At 54.6% G+C, this 26,711-nt stretch overlaps 28 non-coding genes across 28 annotated transcripts; 17 read left to right on the forward strand and 11 right to left on the reverse strand.

The window, feature by feature from the left end:
• Window positions 1-812: 812 nt before the first annotated feature.
• On the reverse strand, window positions 813-895 carry TRNAL-UAA (transfer RNA leucine (anticodon UAA)). Its single transcript has one exon. It is a non-coding gene; the product is annotated as a tRNA-Leu (tRNA).
• Window positions 896-1,792: 897 nt separating this feature from the next.
• Window positions 1,793-1,864, forward strand: TRNAE-CUC (transfer RNA glutamic acid (anticodon CUC)). Its single transcript has one exon. It is a non-coding gene; the product is annotated as a tRNA-Glu (tRNA).
• Window positions 1,865-2,204: 340 nt separating this feature from the next.
• TRNAE-CUC (transfer RNA glutamic acid (anticodon CUC)) lies at window positions 2,205-2,276 on the forward strand. The gene has a single exon. It is a non-coding gene; the product is annotated as a tRNA-Glu (tRNA).
• Window positions 2,277-3,180: 904 nt separating this feature from the next.
• Window positions 3,181-3,263, reverse strand: TRNAL-UAA (transfer RNA leucine (anticodon UAA)). The gene has a single exon. It is a non-coding gene; the product is annotated as a tRNA-Leu (tRNA).
• A 2,262-nt stretch (window positions 3,264-5,525) lies between these two features.
• On the reverse strand, window positions 5,526-5,608 carry TRNAL-UAA (transfer RNA leucine (anticodon UAA)). The gene has a single exon. It is a non-coding gene; the product is annotated as a tRNA-Leu (tRNA).
• A 1,281-nt stretch (window positions 5,609-6,889) lies between these two features.
• Window positions 6,890-6,961, forward strand: TRNAE-CUC (transfer RNA glutamic acid (anticodon CUC)). Its single transcript has one exon. It is a non-coding gene; the product is annotated as a tRNA-Glu (tRNA).
• Window positions 6,962-7,865: 904 nt separating this feature from the next.
• On the reverse strand, window positions 7,866-7,948 carry TRNAL-UAA (transfer RNA leucine (anticodon UAA)). The gene has a single exon. It is a non-coding gene; the product is annotated as a tRNA-Leu (tRNA).
• Window positions 7,949-8,842: 894 nt separating this feature from the next.
• On the forward strand, window positions 8,843-8,914 carry TRNAE-CUC (transfer RNA glutamic acid (anticodon CUC)). Its single transcript has one exon. It is a non-coding gene; the product is annotated as a tRNA-Glu (tRNA).
• Window positions 8,915-9,254: 340 nt separating this feature from the next.
• On the forward strand, window positions 9,255-9,326 carry TRNAE-CUC (transfer RNA glutamic acid (anticodon CUC)). Its single transcript has one exon. It is a non-coding gene; the product is annotated as a tRNA-Glu (tRNA).
• A 904-nt stretch (window positions 9,327-10,230) lies between these two features.
• On the reverse strand, window positions 10,231-10,313 carry TRNAL-UAA (transfer RNA leucine (anticodon UAA)). The gene has a single exon. It is a non-coding gene; the product is annotated as a tRNA-Leu (tRNA).
• Window positions 10,314-11,207: 894 nt separating this feature from the next.
• Window positions 11,208-11,279, forward strand: TRNAE-CUC (transfer RNA glutamic acid (anticodon CUC)). The gene has a single exon. It is a non-coding gene; the product is annotated as a tRNA-Glu (tRNA).
• A 340-nt stretch (window positions 11,280-11,619) lies between these two features.
• On the forward strand, window positions 11,620-11,691 carry TRNAE-CUC (transfer RNA glutamic acid (anticodon CUC)). Its single transcript has one exon. It is a non-coding gene; the product is annotated as a tRNA-Glu (tRNA).
• Window positions 11,692-12,595: 904 nt separating this feature from the next.
• On the reverse strand, window positions 12,596-12,678 carry TRNAL-UAA (transfer RNA leucine (anticodon UAA)). Its single transcript has one exon. It is a non-coding gene; the product is annotated as a tRNA-Leu (tRNA).
• An 894-nt stretch (window positions 12,679-13,572) lies between these two features.
• TRNAE-CUC (transfer RNA glutamic acid (anticodon CUC)) lies at window positions 13,573-13,644 on the forward strand. Its single transcript has one exon. It is a non-coding gene; the product is annotated as a tRNA-Glu (tRNA).
• Window positions 13,645-13,984: 340 nt separating this feature from the next.
• On the forward strand, window positions 13,985-14,056 carry TRNAE-CUC (transfer RNA glutamic acid (anticodon CUC)). Its single transcript has one exon. It is a non-coding gene; the product is annotated as a tRNA-Glu (tRNA).
• Window positions 14,057-14,960: 904 nt separating this feature from the next.
• Window positions 14,961-15,043, reverse strand: TRNAL-UAA (transfer RNA leucine (anticodon UAA)). The gene has a single exon. It is a non-coding gene; the product is annotated as a tRNA-Leu (tRNA).
• Window positions 15,044-15,937: 894 nt separating this feature from the next.
• TRNAE-CUC (transfer RNA glutamic acid (anticodon CUC)) lies at window positions 15,938-16,009 on the forward strand. Its single transcript has one exon. It is a non-coding gene; the product is annotated as a tRNA-Glu (tRNA).
• Window positions 16,010-16,349: 340 nt separating this feature from the next.
• TRNAE-CUC (transfer RNA glutamic acid (anticodon CUC)) lies at window positions 16,350-16,421 on the forward strand. The gene has a single exon. It is a non-coding gene; the product is annotated as a tRNA-Glu (tRNA).
• Window positions 16,422-17,336: 915 nt separating this feature from the next.
• Window positions 17,337-17,419, reverse strand: TRNAL-UAA (transfer RNA leucine (anticodon UAA)). The gene has a single exon. It is a non-coding gene; the product is annotated as a tRNA-Leu (tRNA).
• An 894-nt stretch (window positions 17,420-18,313) lies between these two features.
• On the forward strand, window positions 18,314-18,385 carry TRNAE-CUC (transfer RNA glutamic acid (anticodon CUC)). Its single transcript has one exon. It is a non-coding gene; the product is annotated as a tRNA-Glu (tRNA).
• Window positions 18,386-18,725: 340 nt separating this feature from the next.
• On the forward strand, window positions 18,726-18,797 carry TRNAE-CUC (transfer RNA glutamic acid (anticodon CUC)). Its single transcript has one exon. It is a non-coding gene; the product is annotated as a tRNA-Glu (tRNA).
• A 915-nt stretch (window positions 18,798-19,712) lies between these two features.
• TRNAL-UAA (transfer RNA leucine (anticodon UAA)) lies at window positions 19,713-19,795 on the reverse strand. Its single transcript has one exon. It is a non-coding gene; the product is annotated as a tRNA-Leu (tRNA).
• Window positions 19,796-20,689: 894 nt separating this feature from the next.
• On the forward strand, window positions 20,690-20,761 carry TRNAE-CUC (transfer RNA glutamic acid (anticodon CUC)). The gene has a single exon. It is a non-coding gene; the product is annotated as a tRNA-Glu (tRNA).
• A 340-nt stretch (window positions 20,762-21,101) lies between these two features.
• On the forward strand, window positions 21,102-21,173 carry TRNAE-CUC (transfer RNA glutamic acid (anticodon CUC)). Its single transcript has one exon. It is a non-coding gene; the product is annotated as a tRNA-Glu (tRNA).
• A 904-nt stretch (window positions 21,174-22,077) lies between these two features.
• TRNAL-UAA (transfer RNA leucine (anticodon UAA)) lies at window positions 22,078-22,160 on the reverse strand. The gene has a single exon. It is a non-coding gene; the product is annotated as a tRNA-Leu (tRNA).
• An 882-nt stretch (window positions 22,161-23,042) lies between these two features.
• Window positions 23,043-23,114, forward strand: TRNAE-CUC (transfer RNA glutamic acid (anticodon CUC)). The gene has a single exon. It is a non-coding gene; the product is annotated as a tRNA-Glu (tRNA).
• Window positions 23,115-24,430: 1,316 nt separating this feature from the next.
• On the reverse strand, window positions 24,431-24,513 carry TRNAL-UAA (transfer RNA leucine (anticodon UAA)). The gene has a single exon. It is a non-coding gene; the product is annotated as a tRNA-Leu (tRNA).
• Window positions 24,514-25,798: 1,285 nt separating this feature from the next.
• Window positions 25,799-25,870, forward strand: TRNAE-CUC (transfer RNA glutamic acid (anticodon CUC)). Its single transcript has one exon. It is a non-coding gene; the product is annotated as a tRNA-Glu (tRNA).
• Window positions 25,871-26,711: the final 841 nt, after the last annotated feature.

The raw sequence follows: 26,711 nt of genomic DNA on the forward strand, positions 1-26,711 counted from the left end.
ATAGCGGCGTGGCTCCCCTGGCGGTAACTCCAAGCATCTTTTCAGCATGGTCCCTTACCGGAAGCTGTCGCCGCTAGAAGTGGGCCTGTGCCCCAAAAAGGAAGCTTTCTTTCTTCCAAAGCTGTAGAGAAAATATTAGTCCTGTCGCCCTGCCAAAGCCGAGCTCGCCCACCATCCCTAGCCTCATCAGACCAAGACCTTGCCCGGGACCCTGGGGCAGAGGGCTGCAGAAATGGTTGCGTACCGGTTTGGAGGAGAAAAGCAGGGGAGGGAGGGGTCGTAGCTGCTTGATTTGCATACAGAGCTGTGGTCTGCTGGGAAAGTGCAGCCTTTGGAGCTTGGCAAAGGCTTCGCAAGGGGCCCGAGCATTGCCCTCGCCCCGTTTGTTGACAGGTTCTCCTTCTATGGGCTGAAGGGCCCTGTAGCCTGATTTGAGGTTGGACGCTCTATTATTCACAGGGGTGTACCGGGCCTAGACGGTGACTGGCTGACCCGTCAGGGCATCGCCCGTTTGGAAGCCCGTTTCGGAAGCGGAGCGGGAATCCCTGCCCAAATTTCTTTTGGGGTGGTAGGGCTGTTGGCGGGGTTGCACAAGCTCTGCCAACTTTGGCGGCTTAAGCTTGGGATGCGAGGGACATGGTACAAAAATGCAAAGGTTTTCCAGGAAAAGAGTCTACGGGCAACGATTCCTTGTTGCTCTTTTCAGGTGAACTCAAGCCTCAGGGCTTTGAGGTAGGGGCACTGCCTACAGACAGCAGGAAAGGGCTTGTGCGAAGCTGCTGCCGCATTTAGGTAAGAAGAGTAAAAACCTGTACCAGGAGTGGGGCTCGAACCCACGCGGACACTTGTCCATTGGATCTTAAGTCCAACGCCTTAACCACTCGGCCATCCTGGTGAGCTGCTGCAAAGGGCTTCGAATTGAATCTTTGCTGTTTCAGCAGCAGGCGAACAAGTGGAAAACCAGCCCAGAGTGCCCCCTGCAGGAGGTTGGATGGAATTGGCTTGCGAGCGGCAAACGTCTCTCACTTAACAGCATTACAATAGCCTCCAGCTGACTGCAAGTACGGTTGCGGAAACCTCCCGGGTGCTGCAGTCGTTTCCCCGGTGGCCTAGTGGTGAGGATTTGGTGCTTTCACTGCCACGGGCCTGGCTTCGAGTCCCCGACCAGAGTGTGTGCTTTGAGTAAAGGTGGTCTAGGGCAGTCCAGAGGCAGGCTGAGCCTCGAAGGCTGGTGCAGGCCTTGGTGTGCGAGCCCGAAAAAAGGGCAGCTCCTATGTCATCCCTTCTTGCCCTCCGGCACTTGCTGTACAAGCAAAGCCCCCTTTGAACTCTGCATGGTAACCCTGCTGTGTCTCGCAGGCAATCATGGCCTGCCGCCTTTTAATAAACGTGCTCTCCCACGAAGCAGTTCTCCTAAGGAGGGTTAGTTGTGAGTGTGCATCTTCAGCGGCAGCCTCTAGGGGGAGCTTCAGCACTGACCCACAAAAGCTCATAGCGAGGAAGGCTGTCCTTTCAGGAGAGCAAGACAGGAATATCAGCGCTTGGAAGTGAAAGCGCAAACGTTCCCAAAGTGATGCTGTCTTCAATCTCTAAGCTCCCCTTTTCGCAGACCATCACAAGTGTTTTTGTTTTCTTTCTTTCTTTCTTTCTTTCTTTATTTCTTTATGTATTTATTTATTAGCAGAAACGGCCCCGAAGACCTGCAGGCACTGGTGCCCATTGTAGCAGAGGCCCTCAGCCTTTGGACTCGGACGCCACCATCTGAGCGACACGCAACGGGGTGCACCCACCGTCCCGGGTGGTCTAGTGGTTAGGATTCGGCGCTCTCACCGCCGCGGCCCGGGTTCGATTCCCGGTCAGGGAAGGAGCTCTTTTAACAACTGACATTTTTATTTACAGCAATGCAGTTAACTGGCGACCGGAAATCTTGCTCCCAGATGCAGATTTGCGTGCACAAAATGGAGGAAGTGCCCTCAGCGCGACGCAAAACGTGTTTATGGCAGAGTCCCATTCATTCTCCTGTCGCTGCGGAAAGACTGCCCTTGACGCAAAAAAGGCAGCTTCCTTTTTCACCGCTGGAGAGAACCTATCTGCTCGGCCCTCCCCCTCTCTTCCCAGTCCCCCAATGGACTGGCCTTTGAGGCACCTGCAGGCATTGTGCACTCGGACACCACTGCCCGGCCTTCCCGAGCTGTCCAGCGGTCTCCCTGGTGGTCTAGTGATTAGGATTCGGCGCTCTCACCGCCGCGGCCCGGGTTCGATTCCCGGTCAGGGAAGAGAGGCTTTTACTGAATGACATTTTTACAGAAATTCAAACAACTGCGTCTCAAAAAATATTTCTTTCAAATGTAGCTTCACTCACAGGCAATAGCGGCGTGGCTCCCCTGGCGGTAACTCCAAGCATCTTTTCAGCATGGTCCCTTACCGGAAGCTGTCGCCGCTAGAAGTGGGCCTGTGCCCCAAAAAGGAAGCTTTCTTTCTTCCAAAGCTGTAGAGAAAATATTAGTCCTGTCGCCCTGCCAAAGCCGAGCTCGCCCACCATCCCTAGCCTCATCAGACCAAGACCTTGCCCGGGACCCTGGGGCAGAGGGCTGCAGAAATGGTTGCGTACCGGTTTGGAGGAGAAAAGCAGGGGAGGGAGGGGTCGTAGCTGCTTGATTTGCATACAGAGCTGTGGTCTGCTGGGAAAGTGCAGCCTTTGGAGCTTGGCAAAGGCTTCGCAAGGGGCCCGAGCATTGCCCTCGCCCCGTTTGTTGACAGGTTCTCCTTCTATGGGCTGAAGGGCCCTGTAGCCTGATTTGAGGTTGGACGCTCTATTATTCACAGGGGTGTACCGGGCCTAGACGGTGACTGGCTGACCCGTCAGGGCATCGCCCGTTTGGAAGCCCGTTTCGGAAGCGGAGGCGGGAATCCCTGCCCAATTTTCTTTTGGGGTGGTAGGGCTGTTGGCGGGGTTGCACAAGCTCTGCCAACTTTGGCGGCTTAAGCTTGGGATGCGAGGGACATGGTACAAAAATGCAAAGGTTTTCCAGGAAAAGAGTCTACGGGCAACGATTCCTTATTGCTCTTTTCAGGTGAACTCAAGCCTCAGGGCTTTGAGGTAGGGGCACTGCCTACAGACAGCAGGAAAGGGCTTGTGCGAAGCTGCTGCCGCATTTAGGTAAGAAGAGTAAAAACCTGTACCAGGAGTGGGGCTCGAACCCACGCGGACACTTGTCCATTGGATCTTAAGTCCAACGCCTTAACCACTCGGCCATCCTGGTGAGCTGCTGCAAAGGGCTTCGAATTGAATCTTTGCTGTTTCAGCAGCAGGCGAACAAGTGGAAAACCAGCCCAGAGTGCCCCCTGCAGGAGGTTGGATGGAATTGGCTTGCGAGCGGCAAACGTCTCTCACTTAACAGCATTACAATAGCCTCCAGCTGACTGCAAGTACGGTTGCGGAAACCTCCCGGGTGCTGCAGTCGTTTCCCCGGTGGCCTAGTGGTGAGGATTTGGTGCTTTCACTGCCACGGGCCTGGCTTCGAGTCCCCGACCAGAGTGTGTGCTTTGAGTAAAGGTGGTCTAGGGCAGTCCAGAGGCAGGCTGAGCCTCGAAGGCTGGTGCAGGCCTTGGTGTGCGAGCCCGAAAAAAGGGCAGCTCCTATGTCATCCCTTCTTGCCCTCCGGCACTTGCTGTACAAGCAAAGCCCCCTTTGAACTCTGCATGGTAACCCTGCTGTGTCTCGCAGGCAATCATGGCCTGCCGCCTTTTAATAAACGTGCTCTCCCACGAAGCAGTTCTCCTAAGGAGGGTTAGTTGTGAGTGTGCATCTTCAGCGGCAGCCTCTAGGGGGAGCTTCAGCACTGACCCACAAAAGCTCATAGCGAGGAAGGCTGTCCTTTCAGGAGAGCAAGACAGGAATATCAGCGCTTGGAAGTGAAAGCGCAAACGTTCCCAAAGTGATGCTGTCTTCAATCTCTAAGCTCCCCTTTTCGCAGACCATCACAAGTGTTTTTGTTTTCTTTCTTTCTTTCTTTCTTTATTTCTTTATTTATTTATTTATTAGCAGAAACGGCCCCCGAAGACCTGCAGGCACTGGTGCCCATTGTAGCAGAGGCCCTCAGCCTTTGGACTCGGACGCCACCATCTGAGCGACACGCAACGGGGTGCACCCACCGTCCCTGGTGGTCTAGTGGTTAGGATTCACCGCCGCGGCCCGGGTTCGATTCCCGGTCAGGGAAGGAGCTCTTTTAACAACTGACATTTTTATTTACAGCAATGCAGTTAACTGGCGACCGGAAATCTTGCTCCCAGATGCAGATTTGCGTGCACAAAATGGAGGAAGTGCCCTCAGCGCGACGCAAAACGTGTTTATGGCAGAGTCCCATTCATTCTCCTGACGCTGCGGAAAGACTGCCCTTGACGCAAAAAAGGCAGCTTCCTTTTTCACCGCTGGAGAGAACCTATCTGCTCGGCCCTCCCCCTCTCTTCCCAGTCCCCCAATGGACTGGCCTTTGAGGCACCTGCAGGCATTGTGCACTCGGACACCACTGCCCGGCCTTCCCGAGCTGTCCAGCGGTCTCCCTGGTGGTCTAGTGGTTAGGATTCGGCCGCGGCCCGGGTTCGATTCCCGGTCAGGGAAGAGAGGCTTTTACTGAATGACATTTTTACAGAAATTCAAACAACTGCGTCTCAAAAAATATTTCTTTCAAATGTAGCTTCACTCACAGGCAATAGCGGCGTGGCTCCCCTGGCGGTAACTCCAAGCATCTTTTCAGCATGGTCCCTTACCGGAAGCTGTCGCCGCTAGAAGTGGGCCTGTGCCCCAAAAAGGAAGCTTTCTTTCTTCCAAAGCTGTAGAGAAAATATTAGTCCTGTCGCCCTGCCAAAGCCGAGCTCGCCCACCATCCCTAGCCTCATCAGACCAAGACCTTGCCCGGGACCCTGGGGCAGAGGGCTGCAGAAATGGTTGCGTACCGGTTTGGAGGAGAAAAGCAGGGGAGGGAGGGGTCGTAGCTGCTTGATTTGCATACAGAGCTGTGGTCTGCTGGGAAAGTGCAGCCTTTGGAGCTTGGCAAAGGCTTCGCAAGGGGCCCGAGCATTGCCCTCGCCCCGTTTGTTGACAGGTTCTCCTTCTATGGGCTGAAGGGCCCTGTAGCCTGATTTGAGGTTGGACGCTCTATTATTCACAGGGGTGTACCGGGCCTAGACGGTGACTGGCTGACCCGTCAGGGCATCGCCCGTTTGGAAGCCCGTTTCGGAAGCGGAGGCGGGAATCCCTGCCCAATTTTCTTTTGGGGTGGTAGGGCTGTTGGCGGGGTTGCACAAGCTCTGCCAACTTTGGCGGCTTAAGCTTGGGATGCGAGGGACATGGTACAAAAATGCAAAGGTTTTCCAGGAAAAGAGTCTACGGGCAACGATTCCTTGTTGCTCTTTTCAGGTGAACTCAAGCCTCAGGGCTTTGAGGTAGGGGCACTGCCTACAGACAGCAGGAAAGGGCTTGTGCGAAGCTGCTGCCGCATTTAGGTAAGAAGAGTAAAAACCTGTACCAGGAGTGGGGCTCGAACCCACGCGGACACTTGTCCATTGGATCTTAAGTCCAACGCCTTAACCACTCGGCCATCCTGGTGAGCTGCTGCAAAGGGCTTCGAATTGAATCTTTGCTGTTTCAGCAGCAGGCGAACAAGTGGAAAACCAGCCCAGAGTGCCCCCTGCAGGAGGTTGGATGGAATTGGCTTGCGAGCGGCAAACGTCTCTCACTTAACAGCATTACAATAGCCTCCAGCTGACTGCAAGTACGGTTGCGGAAACCTCCCGGGTGCTGCAGTCGTTTCCCCGGTGGCCTAGTGGTGAGGATTTGGTGCTTTCACTGCCACGGGCCTGGCTTCGAGTCCCCGACCAGAGTGTGTGCTTTGAGTAAAGGTGGTCTAGGGCAGTCCAGAGGCAGGCTGAGCCTCGAAGGCTGGTGCAGGCCTTGGTGTGCGAGCCCGAAAAAAGGGCAGCTCCTATGTCATCCCTTCTTGCCCTCCGGCACTTGCTGTACAAGCAAAGCCCCCTTTGAACTCTGCATGGTAACCCTGCTGTGTCTCGCAGGCAATCATGGCCTGCCGCCTTTTAATAAACGTGCTCTCCCACGAAGCAGTTCTCCTAAGGAGGGTTAGTTGTGAGTGTGCATCTTCAGCGGCAGCCTCTAGGGGGAGCTTCAGCACTGACCCACAAAAGCTCATAGCGAGGAAGGCTGTCCTTTCAGGAGAGCAAGACAGGAATATCAGCGCTTGGAAGTGAAAGCGCAAACGTTCCCAAAGTGATGCTGTCTTCAATCTCTAAGCTCCCCTTTTCGCAGACCATCACAAGTGTTTTTGTTTTCTTTCTTTCTTTCTTTCTTTATTTCTTTATTTATTTATTTATTAGCAGAAACGGCCCCCGAAGACCTGCAGGCACTGGTGCCCATTGTAGCAGAGGCCCTCAGCCTTTGGACTCGGACGCCACCATCTGAGCGACACGCAACGGGGTGCACCCACCGTCCCTGGTGGTCTAGCCGCGGCCCGGGTTCGATTCCCGGTCAGGGAAGGAGCTCTTTTAACAACTGACATTTTTATTTACAGCAATGCAGTTAACTGGCGACCGGAAATCTTGCTCCCAGATGCAGATTTGCGTGCACAAAATGGAGGAAGTGCCCTCAGCGCGACGCAAAACGTGTTTATGGCAGAGTCCCATTCATTCTCCTGTCGCTGCGGAAAGACTGCCCTTGACGCAAAAAAGGCAGCTTCCTTTTTCACCGCTGGAGAGAACCTATCTGCTCGGCCCTCCCCCTCTCTTCCCAGTCCCCCAATGGACTGGCCTTTGAGGCACCTGCAGGCATTGTGCACTCGGACACCACTGCCCGGCCTTCCCGAGCTGTCCAGCAGTCTCCCTGGTGGTCTAGTGGTTAGGATTCGGCGCTCTCACCGCCGCGGCCCGGGTTCGATTCCCGGTCAGGGAAGAGAGGCTTTTACTGAATGACATTTTTACAGAAATTCAAACAACTGCGTCTCAAAAAATATTTCTTTCAAATGTAGCTTCACTCACAGGCAATAGCGGCGTGGCTCCCCTGGCGGTAACTCCAAGCATCTTTTCAGCATGGTCCCTTACCGGAAGCTGTCGCCGCTAGAAGTGGGCCTGTGCCCCAAAAAGGAAGCTTTCTTTCTTCCAAAGCTGTAGAGAAAATATTAGTCCTGTCGCCCTGCCAAAGCCGAGCTCGCCCACCATCCCTAGCCTCATCAGACCAAGACCTTGCCCGGGACCCTGGGGGAGAGGGCTGCAGAAATGGTTGCGTACCGGTTTGGAGGAGAAAAGCAGGGGAGGGAGGGGTCGTAGCTGCTTGATTTGCATACAGAGCTGTGGTCTGCTGGGAAAGTGCAGCCTTTGGAGCTTGGCAAAGGCTTCGCAAGGGGCCCGAGCATTGCCCTCGCCCCGTTTGTTGACAGGTTCTCCTTCTATGGGCTGAAGGGCCCTGTAGCCTGATTTGAGGTTGGACGCTCTATTATTCACAGGGGTGTACCGGGCCTAGACGGTGACTGGCTGACCCGTCAGGGCATCGCCCGTTTGGAAGCCCGTTTCGGAAGCGGAGGCGGGAATCCCTGCCCAATTTTCTTTTGGGGTGGTAGGGCTGTTGGCGGGGTTGCACAAGCTCTGCCAACTTTGGCGGCTTAAGCTTGGGATGCGAGGGACATGGTACAAAAATGCAAAGGTTTTCCAGGAAAAGAGTCTACGGGCAACGATTCCTTGTTGCTCTTTTCAGGTGAACTCAAGCCTCAGGGCTTTGAGGTAGGGGCACTGCCTACAGACAGCAGGAAAGGGCTTGTGCGAAGCTGCTGCCGCATTTAGGTAAGAAGAGTAAAAACCTGTACCAGGAGTGGGGCTCGAACCCACGCGGACACTTGTCCATTGGATCTTAAGTCCAACGCCTTAACCACTCGGCCATCCTGGTGAGCTGCTGCAAAGGGCTTCGAATTGAATCTTTGCTGTTTCAGCAGCAGGCGAACAAGTGGAAAACCAGCCCAGAGTGCCCCCTGCAGGAGGTTGGATGGAATTGGCTTGCGAGCGGCAAACGTCTCTCACTTAACAGCATTACAATAGCCTCCAGCTGACTGCAAGTACGGTTGCGGAAACCTCCCGGGTGCTGCAGTCGTTTCCCCGGTGGCCTAGTGGTGAGGATTTGGTGCTTTCACTGCCACGGGCCTGGCTTCGAGTCCCCGACCAGAGTGTGTGCTTTGAGTAAAGGTGGTCTAGGGCAGTCCAGAGGCAGGCTGAGCCTCGAAGGCTGGTGCAGGCCTTGGTGTGCGAGCCCGAAAAAAGGGCAGCTCCTATGTCATCCCTTCTTGCCCTCCGGCACTTGCTGTACAAGCAAAGCCCCCTTTGAACTCTGCATGGTAACCCTGCTGTGTCTCGCAGGCAATCATGGCCTGCCGCCTTTTAATAAACGTGCTCTCCCACGAAGCAGTTCTCCTAAGGAGGGTTAGTTGTGAGTGTGCATCTTCAGCGGCAGCCTCTAGGGGGAGCTTCAGCACTGACCCACAAAAGCTCATAGCGAGGAAGGCTGTCCTTTCAGGAGAGCAAGACAGGAATATCAGCGCTTGGAAGTGAAAGCGCAAACGTTCCCAAAGTGATGCTGTCTTCAATCTCTAAGCTCCCCTTTTCGCAGACCATCACAAGTGTTTTTGTTTTCTTTCTTTCTTTCTTTCTTTATTTCTTTATTTATTTATTTATTAGCAGAAACGGCCCCCGAAGACCTGCAGGCACTGGTGCCCATTGTAGCAGAGGCCCTCAGCCTTTGGACTCGGACGCCACCATCTGAGCGACACGCAACGGGGTGCACCCACCGTCCCGGGTGGTCTAGTGGTTAGGATTCGGCGCTCTCACCGCCGCGGCCCGGGTTCGATTCCCGGTCAGGGAAGGAGCTCTTTTAACAACTGACATTTTTATTTACAGCAATGCAGTTAACTGGCGACCGGAAATCTTGCTCCCAGATGCAGATTTGCGTGCACAAAATGGAGGAAGTGCCCTCAGCGCGACGCAAAACGTGTTTATGGCAGAGTCCCATTCATTCTCCTGTCGCTGCGGAAAGACTGCCCTTGACGCAAAAAAGGCAGCTTCCTTTTTCACCGCTGGAGAGAACCTATCTGCTCGGCCCTCCCCCTCTCTTCCCAGTCCCCCAATGGACTGGCCTTTGAGGCACCTGCAGGCATTGTGCACTCGGACACCACTGCCCGGCCTTCCCGAGCTGTCCAGCGGTCTCCCTGGTGGTCTAGTGGTTAGGATTCGGCGCTCTCACCGCCGCGGCCCGGGTTCGATTCCCGGTCAGGGAAGAGAGGCTTTTACTGAATGACATTTTTACAGAAATTCAAACAACTGCGTCTCAAAAAATATTTCTTTCAAATGTAGCTTCACTCACAGGCAATAGCGGCGTGGCTCCCCTGGCGGTAACTCCAAGCATCTTTTCAGCATGGTCCCTTACCGGAAGCTGTCGCCGCTAGAAGTGGGCCTGTGCCCCAAAAAGGAAGCTTTCTTTCTTCCAAAGCTGTAGAGAAAATATTAGTCCTGTCGCCCTGCCAAAGCCGAGCTCGCCCACCATCCCTAGCCTCATCAGACCAAGACCTTGCCCGGGACCCTGGGGCAGAGGGCTGCAGAAATGGTTGCGTACCGGTTTGGAGGAGAAAAGCAGGGGAGGGAGGGGTCGTAGCTGCTTGATTTGCATACAGAGCTGTGGTCTGCTGGGAAAGTGCAGCCTTTGGAGCTTGGCAAAGGCTTCGCAAGGGGCCCGAGCATTGCCCTCGCCCCGTTTGTTGACAGGTTCTCCTTCTATGGGCTGAAGGGCCCTGTAGCCTGATTTGAGGTTGGACGCTCTATTATTCACAGGGGTGTACCGGGCCTAGACCGTGACTGGCTGACCCGTCAGGGCATCGCCCGTTTGGAAGCCCGTTTCGGAAGCGGAGGCGGGAATCCCTGCCCAATTTTCTTTTGGGGTGGTAGGGCTGTTGGCGGGGTTGCACAAGCTCTGCCAACTTTGGCGGCTTAAGCTTGGGATGCGAGGGACATGGTACAAAAATGCAAAGGTTTTCCAGGAAAAGAGTCTACGGGCAACGATTCCTTGTTGCTCTTTTCAGGTGAACTCAAGCCTCAGGGCTTTGAGGTAGGGGCACTGCCTACAGACAGCAGGAAAGGGCTTGTGCGAAGCTGCTGCCGCATTTAGGTAAGAAGAGTAAAAACCTGTACCAGGAGTGGGGCTCGAACCCACGCGGACACTTGTCCATTGGATCTTAAGTCCAACGCCTTAACCACTCGGCCATCCTGGTGAGCTGCTGCAAAGGGCTTCGAATTGAATCTTTGCTGTTTCAGCAGCAGGCGAACAAGTGGAAAACCAGCCCAGAGTGCCCCCTGCAGGAGGTTGGATGGAATTGGCTTGCGAGCGGCAAACGTCTCTCACTTAACAGCATTACAATAGCCTCCAGCTGACTGCAAGTACGGTTGCGGAAACCTCCCGGGTGCTGCAGTCGTTTCCCCGGTGGCCTAGTGGTGAGGATTTGGTGCTTTCACTGCCACGGGCCTGGCTTCGAGTCCCCGACCAGAGTGTGTGCTTTGAGTAAAGGTGGTCTAGGGCAGTCCAGAGGCAGGCTGAGCCTCGAAGGCTGGTGCAGGCCTTGGTGTGCGAGCCCGAAAAAAGGGCAGCTCCTATGTCATCCCTTCTTGCCCTCCGGCACTTGCTGTACAAGCAAAGCCCCCTTTGAACTCTGCATGGTAACCCTGCTGTGTCTCGCAGGCAATCATGGCCTGCCGCCTTTTAATAAACGTGCTCTCCCACGAAGCAGTTCTCCTAAGGAGGGTTAGTTGTGAGTGTGCATCTTCAGCGGCAGCCTCTAGGGGGAGCTTCAGCACTGACCCACAAAAGCTCATAGCGAGGAAGGCTGTCCTTTCAGGAGAGCAAGACAGGAATATCAGCGCTTGGAAGTGAAAGCGCAAACGTTCCCAAAGTGATGCTGTCTTCAATCTCTAAGCTCCCCTTTTCGCAGACCATCACAAGTGTTTTTGTTTTCTTTCTTTCTTTCTTTCTTTATTTCTTTATTTATTTATTTATTAGCAGAAACGGCCCCCGAAGACCTGCAGGCACTGGTGCCCATTGTAGCAGAGGCCCTCAGCCTTTGGACTCGGACGCCACCATCTGAGCGACACGCAACGGGGTGCACCCACCGTCCCGGGTGGTCTAGTGGTTAGGATTCGGCGCTCTCACCGCCGCGGCCCGGGTTCGATTCCCGGTCAGGGAAGGAGCTCTTTTAACAACTGACATTTTTATTTACAGCAATGCAGTTAACTGGCGACCGGAAATCTTGCTCCCAGATGCAGATTTGCGTGCACAAAATGGAGGAAGTGCCCTCAGCGCGACGCAAAACGTGTTTATGGCAGAGTCCCATTCATTCTCCTGTCGCTGCGGAAAGACTGCCCTTGACGCAAAAAAGGCAGCTTCCTTTTTCACCGCTGGAGAGAACCTATCTGCTCGGCCCTCCCCCTCTCTTCCCAGTCCCCCAATGGACTGGCCTTTGAGGCACCTGCAGGCATTGTGCACTCGGACACCACTGCCCGGCCTTCCCGAGCTGTCCAGCAGTCTCCCTGGTGGTCTAGTGGTTAGGATTCGGCGCTCTCACCGCCGCGGCCCGGGTTCGATTCCCGGTCAGGGAAGAGAGGCTTTTACTGAATGACATTTTTACAGAAATTCAAACAACTGCGTCTCAAAAAATATTTCTTTCAAATGTAGCTTCACTCACAGGCAATAGCGGCGTGGCTCCCCTGGCGGTAACTCCAAGCATCTTTTCAGCATGGTCCCTTACCGGAAGCTGTCGCCGCTAGAAGTGGGCCTGTGCCCCAAAAAGGAAGCTTTCTTTCTTCCAAAGCTGTAGAGAAAATATTAGTCCTGTCGCCCTGCCAAAGCCGAGCTCGCCCACCATCCCTAGCCTCATCAGACCAAGACCTTGCCCGGGACCCTGGGGCAGAGGGCTGCAGAAATGGTTGCGTACCGGTTTGGAGGAGAAAAGCAGGGGAGGGAGGGGTCGTAGCTGCTTGATTTGCATACAGAGCTGTGGTCTGCTGGGAAAGTGCAGCCTTTGGAGCTTGGCAAAGGCTTCGCAAGGGGCCCGAGCATTGCCCTCGCCCCGTTTGTTGACAGGTTCTCCTTCTATGGGCTGAAGGGCCCTGTAGCCTGATTTGAGGTTGGACGCTCTATTATTCACAGGGGTGTACCGGGCCTAGACGGTGACTGGCTGACCCGTCAGGGCATCGCCCGTTTGGAAGCCCGTTTCGGAAGCGGAGGCGGGAATCCCTGCCCAATTTTCTTTTGGGGTGGTAGGGCTGTTGGCGGGGTTGCACAAGCTCTGCCAACTTTGGCGGCTTAAGCTTGGGATGCGAGGGACATGGTACAAAAATGCAAAGGTTTTCCAGGAAAAGAGTCTACGGGCAACGATTCCTTGTTGCTCTTTTCAGGTGAACTCAAGCCTCAGGGCTTTGAGGTAGGGGCACTGCCTACAGACAGCAGGAAAGGGCTTGTGCGAAGCTGCTGCCGCATTTAGGTAAGAAGAGTAAAAACCTGTACCAGGAGTGGGGCTCGAACCCACGCGGACACTTGTCCATTGGATCTTAAGTCCAACGCCTTAACCACTCGGCCATCCTGGTGAGCTGCTGCAAAGGGCTTCGAATTGAATCTTTGCTGTTTCAGCAGCAGGCGAACAAGTGGAAAACCAGCCCAGAGTGCCCCCTGCAGGAGGTTGGATGGAATTGGCTTGCGAGCGGCAAACGTCTCTCACTTAACAGCATTACAATAGCCTCCAGCTGACTGCAAGTACGGTTGCGGAAACCTCCCGGGTGCTGCAGTCGTTTCCCCGGTGGCCTAGTGGTGAGGATTTGGTGCTTTCACTGCCACGGGCCTGGCTTCGAGTCCCCGACCAGAGTGTGTGCTTTGAGTAAAGGTGGTCTAGGGCAGTCCAGAGGCAGGCTGAGCCTCGAAGGCTGGTGCAGGCCTTGGTGTGCGAGCCCGAAAAAAGGGCAGCTCCTATGTCATCCCTTCTTGCCCTCCGGCACTTGCTGTACAAGCAAAGCCCCCTTTGAACTCTGCATGGTAACCCTGCTGTGTCTCGCAGGCAATCATGGCCTGCCGCCTTTTAATAAACGTGCTCTCCCACGAAGCAGTTCTCCTAAGGAGGGTTAGTTGTGAGTGTGCATCTTCAGCGGCAGCCTCTAGGGGGAGCTTCAGCACTGACCCACAAAAGCTCATAGCGAGGAAGGCTGTCCTTTCAGGAGAGCAAGACAGGAATATCAGCGCTTGGAAGTGAAAGCGCAAACGTTCCCAAAGTGATGCTGTCTTCAATCTCTAAGCTCCCCTTTTCGCAGACCATCACAAGTGTTTTTGTTTTCTTTCTTTCTTTCTTTCTTTATTTCTTTATTTATTTATTTATTAGCAGAAACGGCCCCCGAAGACCTGCAGGCACTGGTGCCCATTGTAGCAGAGGCCCTCAGCCTTTGGACTCGGACGCCACCATCTGAGCGACACGCAACGGGGTGCACCCACCGTCCCTGGTGGTCTAGTGGTTAGGATTCGGCGCTCTCACCGCCGCGGCCCGGGTTCGATTCCCGGTCAGGGAAGGAGCTCTTTTAACAACTGACATTTTTATTTACAGCAATGCAGTTAACTGGCGACCGGAAATCTTGCTCCCAGATGCAGATTTGCGTGCACAAAATGGAGGAAGTGCCCTCAGCGCGACGCAAAACGTGTTTATGGCAGAGTCCCATTCATTCTCCTGTCGCTGCGGAAAGACTGCCCTTGACGCAAAAAAGGCAGCTTCCTTTTTCACCGCTGGAGAGAACCTATCTGCTCGGCCCTCCCCCTCTCTTCCCAGTCCCCCAATGGACTGGCCTTTGAGGCACCTGCAGGCATTGTGCACTCGGACACCACTGCCCGGCCTTCCCGAGCTGTCCAGCAGTCTCCCTGGTGGTCTAGTGGTTAGGATTCGGCGCTCTCACCGCCGCGGCCCGGGTTCGATTCCCGGTCAGGGAAGAGAGGCTTTTACTGAATGACATTTTTACAGAAATTCAAACAACTGCGTCTCAAAAAATATTTCTTTCAAATGTAGCTTCACTCACAGGCAATAGCGGCGTGGCTCCCCTGGCGGTAACTCCAAGCATCTTTTCAGCATGGTCCCTTACCGGAAGCTGTCGCCGCTAGAAGTGGGCCTGTGCCCCAAAAAGGAAGCTTTCTTTCTTCCAAAGCTGTAGAGAAAATATTAGTCCTGTCGCCCTGCCAAAGCCGAGCTCGCCCACCATCCCTAGCCTCATCAGACCAAGACCTTGCCCGGGACCCTGGGGCAGAGGGCTGCAGAAATGGTTGCGTACCGGTTTGGAGGAGAAAAGCAGGGGAGGGAGGGGTCGTAGCTGCTTGATTTGCATACAGAGCTGTGGTCTGCTGGGAAAGTGCAGCCTTTGGAGCTTGGCAAAGGCTTCGCAAGGGGCCCGAGCATTGCCCTCGCCCCGTTTGTTGACAGGTTCTCCTTCTATGGGCTGAAGGGCCCTGTAGCCTGATTTGAGGTTGGACGCTCTATTATTCACAGGGGTGTACCGGGCCTAGACGGTGACTGGCTGACCCGTCAGGGCATCGCCCGTTTGGAAGCCCGTTTCGGAAGCGGAGGCGGGAATCCCTGCCCAATTTTCTTTTGGGGTGGTAGGGCTGTTGGCGGGGTTGCACAAGCTCTGCCAACTTTGGCGGCTTAAGCTTGGGATGCGAGGGACATGGTACAAAAATGCAAAGGTTTTCCAGGAAAAGAGTCTACGGGCAACGATTCCTTGTTGCTCTTTTCAGGTGAACTCAAGCCTCAGGGCTTTGAGGTAGGGGCACTGCCTACAGACAGCAGGAAAGGGCTTGTGCGAAGCTGCTGCCGCATTTAGGTAAGAAGAGTAAAAACCTGTACCAGGAGTGGGGCTCGAACCCACGCGGACACTTGTCCATTGGATCTTAAGTCCAACGCCTTAACCACTCGGCCATCCTGGTGAGCTGCTGCAAAGGGCTTCGAATTGAATCTTTGCTGTTTCAGCAGCAGGCGAACAAGTGGAAAACCAGCCCAGAGTGCCCCCTGCAGGAGGTTGGATGGAATTGGCTTGCGAGCGGCAAACGTCTCTCACTTAACAGCATTACAATAGCCTCCAGCTGACTGCAAGTACGGTTGCGGAAACCTCCCGGGTGCTGCAGTCGTTTCCCCGGTGGCCTAGTGGTGAGGATTTGGTGCTTTCACTGCCACGGGCCTGGCTTCGAGTCCCCGACCAGAGTGTGTGCTTTGAGTAAAGGTGGTCTAGGGCAGTCCAGAGGCAGGCTGAGCCTCGAAGGCTGGTGCAGGCCTTGGTGTGCGAGCCCGAAAAAAGGGCAGCTCCTATGTCATCCCTTCTTGCCCTCCGGCACTTGCTGTACAAGCAAAGCCCCCTTTGAACTCTGCATGGTAACCCTGCTGTGTCTCGCAGGCAATCATGGCCTGCCGCCTTTTAATAAACGTGCTCTCCCACGAAGCAGTTCTCCTAAGGAGGGTTAGTTGTGAGTGTGCATCTTCAGCGGCAGCCTCTAGGGGGAGCTTCAGCACTGACCCACAAAAGCTCATAGCGAGGAAGGCTGTCCTTTCAGGAGAGCAAGACAGGAATATCAGCGCTTGGAAGTGAAAGCGCAAACGTTCCCAAAGTGATGCTGTCTTCAATCTCTAAGCTCCCCTTTTCGCAGACCATCACAAGTGTTTTTGTTTTCTTTCTTTCTTTCTTTCTTTATTTCTTTATTTATTTATTTATTAGCAGAAACGGCCCCCGAAGACCTGCAGGCACTGGTGCCCATTGTAGCAGAGGCCCTCAGCCTTTGGACTCGGACGCCACCATCTGAGCGACACGCAACGGGGTGCACCCACCGTCCCTGGTGGTCTAGTGGTTAGGATTCGGCGCTCTCACCGCCGCGGCCCGGGTTCGATTCCCGGTCAGGGAAGGAGCTCTTTTAACAACTGACATTTTTATTTACAGCAATGCAGTTAACTGGCGACCGGAAATCTTGCTCCCAGATGCAGATTTGCGTGCACAAAATGGAGGAAGTGCCCTCAGCGCGACGCAAAACGTGTTTATGGCAGAGTCCCATTCATTCTCCTGTCGCTGCGGAAAGACTGCCCTTGACGCAAAAAAGGCAGCTTCCTTTTTCACCGCTGGAGAGAACCTATCTGCTCGGCCCTCCCCCTCTCTTCCCAGTCCCCCAATGGACTGGCCTTTGAGGCACCTGCAGGCATTGTGCACTCGGACACCACTGCCCGGCCTTCCCGAGCTGTCCAGCAGTCTCCCTGGTGGTCTAGTGGTTAGGATTCGGCGCTCTCACCGCCGCGGCCCGGGTTCGATTCCCGGTCAGGGAAGAGAGGCTTTTACTGAATGACATTTTTACAGAAATTCAAACAACTGCGTCTCAAAAAATATTTCTTTCAAATGTAGCTTCACTCACAGGCAATAGCGGCGTGGCTCCCCTGGCGGTAACTCCAAGCATCTTTTCAGCATGGTCCCTTACCGGAAGCTGTCGCCGCTAGAAGTGGGCCTGTGCCCCAAAAAGGAAGCTTTCTTTCTTCCAAAGCTGTAGAGAAAATATTAGTCCTGTCGCCCTGCCAAAGCCGAGCTCGCCCACCATCCCTAGCCTCATCAGACCAAGACCTTGCCCGGGACCCTGGGGCAGAGGGCTGCAGAAATGGTTGCGTACCGGTTTGGAGGAGAAAAGCAGGGGAGGGAGGGGTCGTAGCTGCTTGATTTGCATACAGAGCTGTGGTCTGCTGGGAAAGTGCAGCCTTTGGAGCTTGGCAAAGGCTTCGCAAGGGGCCCGAGCATTGCCCTCGCCCCGTTTGTTGACAGGTTCTCCTTCTATGGGCTGAAGGGCCCTGTAGCCTGATTTGAGGTTGGACGCTCTATTATTCACAGGGGTGTACCGGGCCTAGACGGTGACTGGCTGACCCGTCAGGGCATCGCCCGTTTGGAAGCCCGTTTCGGAAGCCGTGAGGAAGCGGAGGCGGGAATCCCTGCCCAATTTTCTTTTGGGGTGGTAGGGCTGTTGGCGGGGTTGCACAAGCTCTGCCAACTTTGGCGGCTTAAGCTTGGGATGCGAGGGACATGGTACAAAAATGCAAAGGTTTTCCAGGAAAAGAGTGTACGGGCAACGATTCCTTGTTGCTCTTTTCAGGTGAACTCAAGCCTCAGGGCTTTGAGGTAGGGGCACTGCCTACAGACAGCAGGAAAGGGCTTGTGCGAAGCTGCTGCCGCATTTAGGTAAGAAGAGTAAAAACCTGTACCAGGAGTGGGGCTCGAACCCACGCGGACACTTGTCCATTGGATCTTAAGTCCAACGCCTTAACCACTCGGCCATCCTGGTGAGCTGCTGCAAAGGGCTTCGAATTGAATCTTTGCTGTTTCAGCAGCAGGCGAACAAGTGGAAAACCAGCCCAGAGTGCCCCCTGCAGGAGGTTGGATGGAATTGGCTTGCGAGCGGCAAACGTCTCTCACTTAACAGCATTACAATAGCCTCCAGCTGACTGCAAGTACGGTTGCGGAAACCTCCCGGGTGCTGCAGTCGTTTCCCCGGTGGCCTAGTGGTGAGGATTTGGTGCTTTCACTGCCACGGGCCTGGCTTCGAGTCCCCGACCAGAGTGTGTGCTTTGAGTAAAGGTGGTCTAGGGCAGTCCAGAGGCAGGCTGAGCCTCGAAGGCTGGTGCAGGCCTTGGTGTGCGAGCCCGAAAAAAGGGCAGCTCCTATGTCATCCCTTCTTGCCCTCCGGCACTTGCTGTACAAGCAAAGCCCCCTTTGAACTCTGCATGGTAACCCTGCTGTGTCTCGCAGGCAATCATGGCCTGCCGCCTTTTAATAAACGTGCTCTCCCACGAAGCAGTTCTCCTAAGGAGGGTTAGTTGTGAGTGTGCATCTTCAGCGGCAGCCTCTAGGGGGAGCTTCAGCACTGACCCACAAAAGCTCATAGCGAGGAAGGCTGTCCTTTCAGGAGAGCAAGACAGGAATATCAGCGCTTGGAAGTGAAAGCGCAAACGTTCCCAAAGTGATGCTGTCTTCAATCTCTAAGCTCCCCTTTTCGCAGACCATCACAAGTGTTTTTGTTTTCTTTCTTTCTTTCTTTCTTTATTTCTTTATTTATTTATTTATTAGCAGAAACGGCCCCCGAAGACCTGCAGGCACTGGTGCCCATTGTAGCAGAGGCCCTCAGCCTTTGGACTCGGACGCCACCATCTGAGCGACACGCAACGGGGTGCACCCACCGTCCCTGGTGGTCTAGTGGTTAGGATTCGGCGCTCTCACCGCCGCGGCCCGGGTTCGATTCCCGGTCAGGGAAGGAGCTCTTTTAACAACTGACATTTTTATTTACAGCAATGCAGTTAACTGGCGACCGGAAATCTTTCTCCCAGATGCAGATTTGCGTGCACAAAATGGAGGAAGTGCCCTCAGCGCGACGCAAAACGTGTTTATGGCAGAGTCCCATTCATTCTCCTGTCGCTGCGGAAAGACTGCCCTTGACGCAAAAAAGGCAGCTTCCTTTTTCACCGCTGGAGAGAACCTATCTGCTCGGCCCTCCCCCTCTCTTCCCAGTCCCCCAATGGACTGGCCTTTGAGGCACCTGCAGGCATTGTGCACTCGGACACCACTGCCCGGCCTTCCCAAGTTGTCCAGCGGTCTCCCTGGTGGTCTAGTGGTTAGGATTCGGCGCTCTCACCGCCGTGGCCCGGGTTCGATTCCCGGTCAGGGAAGAGAGGCTTTTACTGAATGACATTTTTACAGAAATTCAAACAACTGCGTCTCAAAAAATATTTCTTTCAAATGTAGCTTCACTCACAGGCAATAGCGGCGTGGCTCCCCTGGCGGTAACTCCAAGCATCTTTTCAGCATGGTCCCTTACCGGAAGCTGTCGCCGCTAGAAGTGGGCCTGTGCCCCAAAAAGGAAGCTTTCTTTCTTCCAAAGCTGTAGAGAAAATATTAGTCCTGTCGCCCTGCCAAAGCCGAGCTCGCCCACCATCCCTAGCCTCATCAGACCAAGACCTTGCCCGGGACCCTGGGGCAGAGGGCTGCAGAAATGGTTGCGTACCGGTTTGGAGGAGAAAAGCAGGGGAGGGAGGGGTCGTAGCTGCTTGATTTGCATACAGAGCTGTGGTCTGCTGGGAAAGTGCAGCCTTTGGAGCTTGGCAAAGGCTTCGCAAGGGGCCCGAGCATTGCCCTCGCCCCGTTTGTTGACAGGTTCTCCTTCTATGGGCTGAAGGGCCCTGTAGCCTGATTTGAGGTTGGACGCTCTATTATTCACAGGGGTGTACCGGGCCTAGACGGTGACTGGCTGACCCGTCAGGGCATCGCCCGTTTGGAAGCCCGTTTCGGAAGCCGTGAGGAAGCGGAGGCGGGAATCCCTGCCCAATTTTCTTTTGGGGTGGTAGGGCTGTTGGCGGGGTTGCACAAGCTCTGCCAACTTTGGCGGCTTAAGCTTGGGATGCGAGGGACATGGTACAAAAATGCAAAGGTTTTCCAGGAAAAGAGTCTACGGGCAACGATTCCTTGTTGCTCTTTTCAGGTGAACTCAAGCCTCAGGGCTTTGAGGTAGGGGCACTGCCTACAGACAGCAGGAAAGGGCTTGTGCGAAGCTGCTGCCGCATTTAGGTAAGAAGAGTAAAAACCTGTACCAGGAGTGGGGCTCGAACCCACGCGGACACTTGTCCATTGGATCTTAAGTCCAACGCCTTAACCACTCGGCCATCCTGGTGAGCTGCTGCAAAGGGCTTCGAATTGAATCTTTGCTGTTTCAGCAGCAGGCGAACAAGTGGAAAACCAGCCCAGAGTGCCCCCTGCAGGAGGTTGGATGGAATTGGCTTGCGAGCGGCAAACGTCTCTCACTTAACAGCATTACAATAGCCTCCAGCTGACTGCAAGTACGGTTGCGGAAACCTCCCGGGTGCTGCAGTCGTTTCCCCGGTGGCCTAGTGGTGAGGATTTGGTGCTTTCACTGCCACGGGCCTGGCTTCGAGTCCCCGACCAGAGTGTGTGCTTTGAGTAAAGGTGGTCTAGGGCAGTCCAGAGGCAGGCTGAGCCTCGAAGGCTGGTGCAGGCCTTGGTGTGCGAGCCCGAAAAAAGGGCAGCTCCTATGTCATCCCTTCTTGCCCTCCGGCACTTGCTGTACAAGCAAAGCCCCCTTTGAACTCTGCATGGTAACCCTGCTGTGTCTCGCAGGCAATCATGGCCTGCCGCCTTTTAATAAACGTGCTCTCCCACGAAGCAGTTCTCCTAAGGAGGGTTAGTTGTGAGTGTGCATCTTCAGCGGCAGCCTCTAGGGGGAGCTTCAGCACTGACCCACAAAAGCTCATAGCGAGGAAGGCTGTCCTTTCAGGAGAGCAAGACAGGAATATCAGCGCTTGGAAGTGAAAGCGCAAACGTTCCCAAAGTGATGCTGTCTTCAATCTCTAAGCTCCCCTTTTCGCAGACCATCACAAGTGTTTTTGTTTTCTTTCTTTCTTTCTTTCTTTATTTCTTTATTTATTTATTTATTAGCAGAAACGGCCCCCGAAGACCTGCAGGCACTGGTGCCCATTGTAGCAGAGGCCCTCAGCCTTTGGACTCGGACGCCACCATCTGAGCGACACGCAACGGGGTGCACCCACCGTCCCTGGTGGTCTAGTGGTTAGGATTCGGCGCTCTCACCGCCGCGGCCCGGGTTCGATTCCCGGTCAGGGAAGGAGCTCTTTTAACAACTGACATTTTTATTTACAGCAATGCAGTTAACTGGCGACCGGAAATCTTTCTCCCAGATGCAGATTTGCGTGCACAAAATGGAGGAAGTGCCCTCAGCGCGACGCAAAACGTGTTTATGGCAGAGTCCCATTCATTCTCCTGTCGCTGCGGAAAGACTGCCCTTGACGCAAAAAAGGCAGCTTCCTTTTTCACCGCTGGAGAGAACCTATCTGCTCGGCCCTCCCCCTCTCTTCCCAGTCCCCCAATGGACTGGCCTTTGAGGCACCTGCAGGCATTGTGCACTCGGACACCACTGCCCGGCCTTCCCAAGTTGTCCAGCGGTCTCCCTGGTGGTCTAGTGGTTAGGATTCGGCGCTCTCACCGCCGTGGCCCGGGTTCGATTCCCGGTCAGGGAAGAGAGGCTTTTACTGAATGACATTTTTACAGAAATTCAAACAACTGCGTCTCAAAAAATATTTCTTTCAAATGTAGCTTCACTCACAGGCAATAGCGGCGTGGCTCCCCTGGCGGTAACTCCAAGCATCTTTTCAGCATGGTCCCTTACCGGAAGCTGTCGCCGCTAGAAGTGGGCCTGTGCCCCAAAAAGGAAGCTTTCTTTCTTCCAAAGCTGTAGAGAAAATATTAGTCCTGTCGCCCTGCCAAAGCCGAGCTCGCCCACCATCCCTAGCCTCATCAGACCAAGACCTTGCCCGGGACCCTGGGGCAGAGGGCTGCAGAAATGGTTGCGTACCGGTTTGGAGGAGAAAAGCAGGGGAGGGAGGGGTCGTAGCTGCTTGATTTGCATACAGAGCTGTGGTCTGCTGGGAAAGTGCAGCCTTTGGAGCTTGGCAAAGGCTTCGCAAGGGGCCCGAGCATTGCCCTCGCCCCGTTTGTTGACAGGTTCTCCTTCTATGGGCTGAAGGGCCCTGTAGCCTGATTTGAGGTTGGACGCTCTATTATTCACAGGGGTGTACCGGGCCTAGACGGTGACTGGCTGACCCGTCAGGGCATCGCCCGTTTGGAAGCCCGTTTCGGAAGCGGAGGCGGGAATCCCTGCCCAATTTTCTTTTGGGGTGGTAGGGCTGTTGGCGGGGTTGCACAAGCTCTGCCAACTTTGGCGGCTTAAGCTTGGGATGCGAGGGACATGGTACAAAAATGCAAAGGTTTTCCAGGAAAAGAGTCTACGGGCAACGATTCCTTGTTGCTCTTTTCAGGTGAACTCAAGCCTCAGGGCTTTGAGGTAGGGGCACTGCCTACAGACAGCAGGAAAGGGCTTGTGCGAAGCTGCTGCCGCATTTAGGTAAGAAGAGTAAAAACCTGTACCAGGAGTGGGGCTCGAACCCACGCAGACACTTGTCCATTGGATCTTAAGTCCAACGCCTTAACCACTCGGCCATCCTGGTGAGCTGCTGCAAAGGGCTTCGAATTGAATCTTTGCTGTTTCAGCAGCAGGCGAACAAGTGGAAAACCAGCCCAGAGTGCCCCCTGCAGGAGGTTGGATGGAATTGGCTTGCGAGCGGCAAACGTCTCTCACTTAACAGCATTACAATAGCCTCCAGCTGACTGCAAGTACGGTTGCGGAAACCTCCCGGGTGCTGCAGTCGTTTCCCCGGTGGCCTAGTGGTGAGGATTTGGTGCTTTCACTGCCACGGGCCTGGCTTCGAGTCCCCGACCAGAGTGTGTGCTTTGAGTAAAGGTGGTCTAGGGCAGTCCAGAGGCAGGCTGAGCCTCGAAGGCTGGTGCAGGCCTTGGTGTGCGAGCCCGAAAAAAGGGCAGCTCCTATGTCATCCCTTCTTGCCCTCCGGCACTTGCTGTACAAGCAAAGCCCCCTTTGAACTCTGCATGGTAACCCTGCTGTGTCTCGCAGGCAATCATGGCCTGCCGCCTTTTAATAAACGTGCTCTCCCACGAAGCAGTTCTCCTAAGGAGGGTTAGTTGTGAGTGTGCATCTTCAGCGGCAGCCTCTAGGGGGAGCTTCAGCACTGACCCACAAAAGCTCATAGCGAGGAAGGCTGTCCTTTCAGGAGAGCAAGACAGGAATATCAGCGCTTGGAAGTGAAAGCGCAAACGTTCCCAAAGTGATGCTGTCTTCAATCTCTAAGCTCCCCTTTTCGCAGACCATCACAAGTGTTTTTGTTTTCTTTCTTTCTTTCTTTATTTCTTTATTTATTAGCAGAAACGGCCCCCGAAGACCTGCAGGCACTGGTGCCCATTGTAGCAGAGGCCCTCAGCCTTTGGACTCGGACGCCACCATCTGAGCGACACGCAACGGGGTGCACCCACCGTCCCTGGTGGTCTAGTGGTTAGGATTCGGAGCTCTCACCGCCGCGGCCCGGGTTCGATTCCCGGTCAGGGAAGGAGCTCTTTTAACAACTGACATTTTTATTTACAGCAATGCAGTTAACTGGCGACCGGAAATCTTGCTCCCAGATGCAGATTTGCGTGCACAAAATGGAGGAAGTGCCCTCAGCGCGACGCAAAACGTGTTTATGGCAGAGTCCCATTCATTCTCCTGTCGCTGCGGAAAGACTGCCCTTGACGCAAAAAAGGCAGCTTCCTTTTTCACCGCTGGAGAGAACCTATCTGCTCGGCCCTCCCCCTCTCTTCCCAGTCCCCCAATGGACTGGCCTTTGAGGCACCTGCAGGCATTGTGCACTCGGACACCACTGCCCGGCCTTCCCGAGTTGTCCAGCGGTCTCCCTGGTGGTCTAGTGGTTAGGATTCGGCGCTCTCACCGGTTCGATTCCCGGTCAGGGAAGAGAGGCTTTTACTGAATGACATTTTTACAGAAATTCAAACAACTGCGTCTCAAAAAATATTTCTTTCAAATGTAGCTTCACTCACAGGCAATAGCGGCGTGGCTCCCCTGGCGGTAACTCCAAGCATCTTTTCAGCATGGTCCCTTACCGGAAGCTGTCGCCGCTAGAAGTGGGCCTGTGCCCCAAAAAGGAAGCTTTCTTTCTTCCAAAGCTGTAGAGAAAATATTAGTCCTGTCGCCCTGCCAAAGCCGAGCTCGCCCACCATCCCTAGCCTCATCAGACCAAGACCTTGCCCGGGACCCTGGGGCAGAGGGCTGCAGAAATGGTTGCGTACCGGTTTGGAGGAGAAAAGCAGGGGAGGGAGGGGTCGTAGCTGCTTGATTTGCATACAGAGCTGTGGTCTGCTGGGAAAGTGCAGCCTTTGGAGCTTGGCAAAGGCTTCGCAAGGGGCCCGAGCATTGCCCTCGCCCCGTTTGTTGACAGGTTCTCCTTCTATGGGCTGAAGGGCCCTGTAGCCTGATTTGAGGTTGGACGCTCTATTATTCACAGGGGTGTACCGGGCCTAGACGGTGACTGGCTGACCCGTCAGGGCATCGCCCGTTTGGAAGCCTGTTTCGGAAGCCGTGAGGAAGCGGAGGCGGGAATCCCTGCCCAATTTTCTTTTGGGGTGGTAGGGCTGTTGGCGGGGTTGCACAAGCTCTGCCAACTTTGGCGGCTTAAGCTTGGGATGCGAGGGACATGGTACAAAAATGCAAAGGTTTTCCAGGAAAAGAGTCTACGGGCAACGATTCCTTGTTGCTCTTTTCAGGTGAACTCAAGCCTCAGGGCTTTGAGGTAGGGGCACTGCCTACAGACAGCAGGAAAGGGCTTGTGCGAAGCTGCTGCCGCATTTAGGTAAGAAGAGTAAAAACCTGTACCAGGAGTGGGGCTCGAACCCACGCGGACACTTGTCCATTGGATCTTAAGTCCAACGCCTTAACCACTCGGCCATCCTGGTGAGCTGCTGCAAAGGGCTTCGAATTGAATCTTTGCTGTTTCAGCAGCAGGCGAACAAGTGGAAAACCAGCCCAGAGTGCCCCCTGCAGGAGGTTGGATGGAATTGGCTTGCGAGCGGCAAACGTCTCTCACTTAACAGCATTACAATAGCCTCCAGCTGACTGCAAGTACGGTTGCGGAAACCTCCCGGGTGCTGCAGTCGTTTCCCCGGTGGCCTAGTGGTGAGGATTTGGTGCTTTCACTGCCACGGGCCTGGCTTCGAGTCCCCGACCAGAGTGTGTGCTTTGAGTAAAGGTGGTCTAGGGCAGTCCAGAGGCAGGCTGAGCCTCGAAGGCTGGTGCAGGCCTTGGTGTGCGAGCCCGAAAAAAGGGCAGCTCCTATGTCATCCCTTCTTGCCCTCCGGCACTTGCTGTACAAGCAAAGCCCCCTTTGAACTCTGCATGGTAACCCTGCTGTGTCTCGCAGGCAATCATGGCCTGCCGCCTTTTAATAAACGTGCTCTCCCACGAAGCAGTTCTCCTAAGGAGGGTTAGTTGTGAGTGTGCATCTTCAGCGGCAGCCTCTAGGGGGAGCTTCAGCACTGACCCACAAAAGCTCATAGCGAGGAAGGCTGTCCTTTCAGGAGAGCAAGACAGGAATATCAGCGCTTGGAAGTGAAAGCGCAAACGTTCCCAAAGTGATGCTGTCTTCAATCTCTAAGCTCCCCTTTTCGCAGACCATCACAAGTGTTTTTGTTTTCTTTCTTTCTTTCTTTCTTTCTTTCTTTCTTTATTTCTTTATTTATTAGCAGAAACGGCCCCCGAAGACCTGCTGGCACTGGTGCCCATTGTAGCAGAGGCCCTCAGCCTTTGGACTCGGACGCCACCATCTGAGCGACACGCAACGGGGTGCACCCACCGTCCCTGGTGGTCTAGCCACGGCCCGGGTTCGATTCCCGGTCAGGGAAGGAGCTCTTTTAACAACTGACATTTTTATTTACAGCAATGCAGTTAACTGGCGACCGGAAATCTTGCTCCCAGATGCAGATTTGCGTGCACAAAATGGAGGAAGTGCCCTCAGCGCGACGCAAAACGTGTTTATGGCAGAGTCCCATTCATTCTCCTGTCGCTGCGGAAAGACTGCCCTTGACGCAAAAAAGGCAGCTTCCTTTTTCACCGCTGGAGAGAACCTATCTGCTCGGCCCTCCCCCTCTCTTCCCAGTCCCCCAATGGACTGGCCTTTGAGGCACCTGCAGGCATTGTGCACTCGGACACCACTGCCCGGCCTTCCCGAGCTGTCCAGCGGTCTCCCTGGTGGTCTAGTGGTTAGGATTTGGCGCTCTCACCGCCGCGGCCCGGGTTCGATTCCCGGTCAGGGAAGAGAGGCTTTTACTGAATGACATTTTTACAGAAATTCAAACAACTGCGTCTCAAAAAATATTTCTTTCAAATGTAGCTTCACTCACAGGCAATAGCGGCGTGGCTCCCCTGGCGGTAACTCCAAGCATCTTTTCAGCATGGTCCCTTACCGGAAGCTGTCGCCGCTAGAAGTGGGCCTGTGCCCCAAAAAGGAAGCTTTCTTTCTTCCAAAGCTGTAGAGAAAATATTAGTCCTGTCGCCCTGCCAAAGCCGAGCTCGCCCACCATCCCTAGCCTCATCAGACCAAGACCTTGCCCGGGACCCTGGGGCAGAGGGCTGCAGAAATGGTTGCGTACCGGTTTGGAGGAGAAAAGCAGGGGAGGGAGGGGTCGTAGCTGCTTGATTTGCATACAGAGCTGTGGTCTGCTGGGAAAGTGCAGCCTTTGGAGCTTGGCAAAGGCTTCGCAAGGGGCCCGAGCATTGCCCTCGCCCCGTTTGTTGACAGGTTCTCCTTCTATGGGCTGAAGGGCCCTGTAGCCTGATTTGAGGTTGGACGCTCTATTATTCACAGGGGTGTACCGGGCCTAGACGGTGACTGGCTGACCCGTCAGGGCATCGCCCGTTTGGAAGCCCGTTTCGGAAGCGGAGGCGGGAATCCCTGCCCAATTTTCTTTTGGGGTGGTAGGGCTGTTGGCGGGGTTGCACAAGCTCTGCCAACTTTGGCGGCTTAAGCTTGGGATGCGAGGGACATGGTACAAAAATGCAAAGGTTTTCCAGGAAAAGAGTCTACGGGCAACGATTCCTTGTTGCTCTTTTCAGGTGAACTCAAGCCTCAGGGCTTTGAGGTAGGGGCACTGCCTAC

The sequence above is a fragment of the Ambystoma mexicanum genome, chromosome 5p (assembly GCF_040938575.1).
Source record: "Ambystoma mexicanum isolate Mex_15411 chromosome 5p, UKY_AmexF1_1, whole genome shotgun sequence".
Taxonomy (NCBI): Eukaryota; Metazoa; Chordata; class Amphibia; order Caudata; family Ambystomatidae; genus Ambystoma; species Ambystoma mexicanum.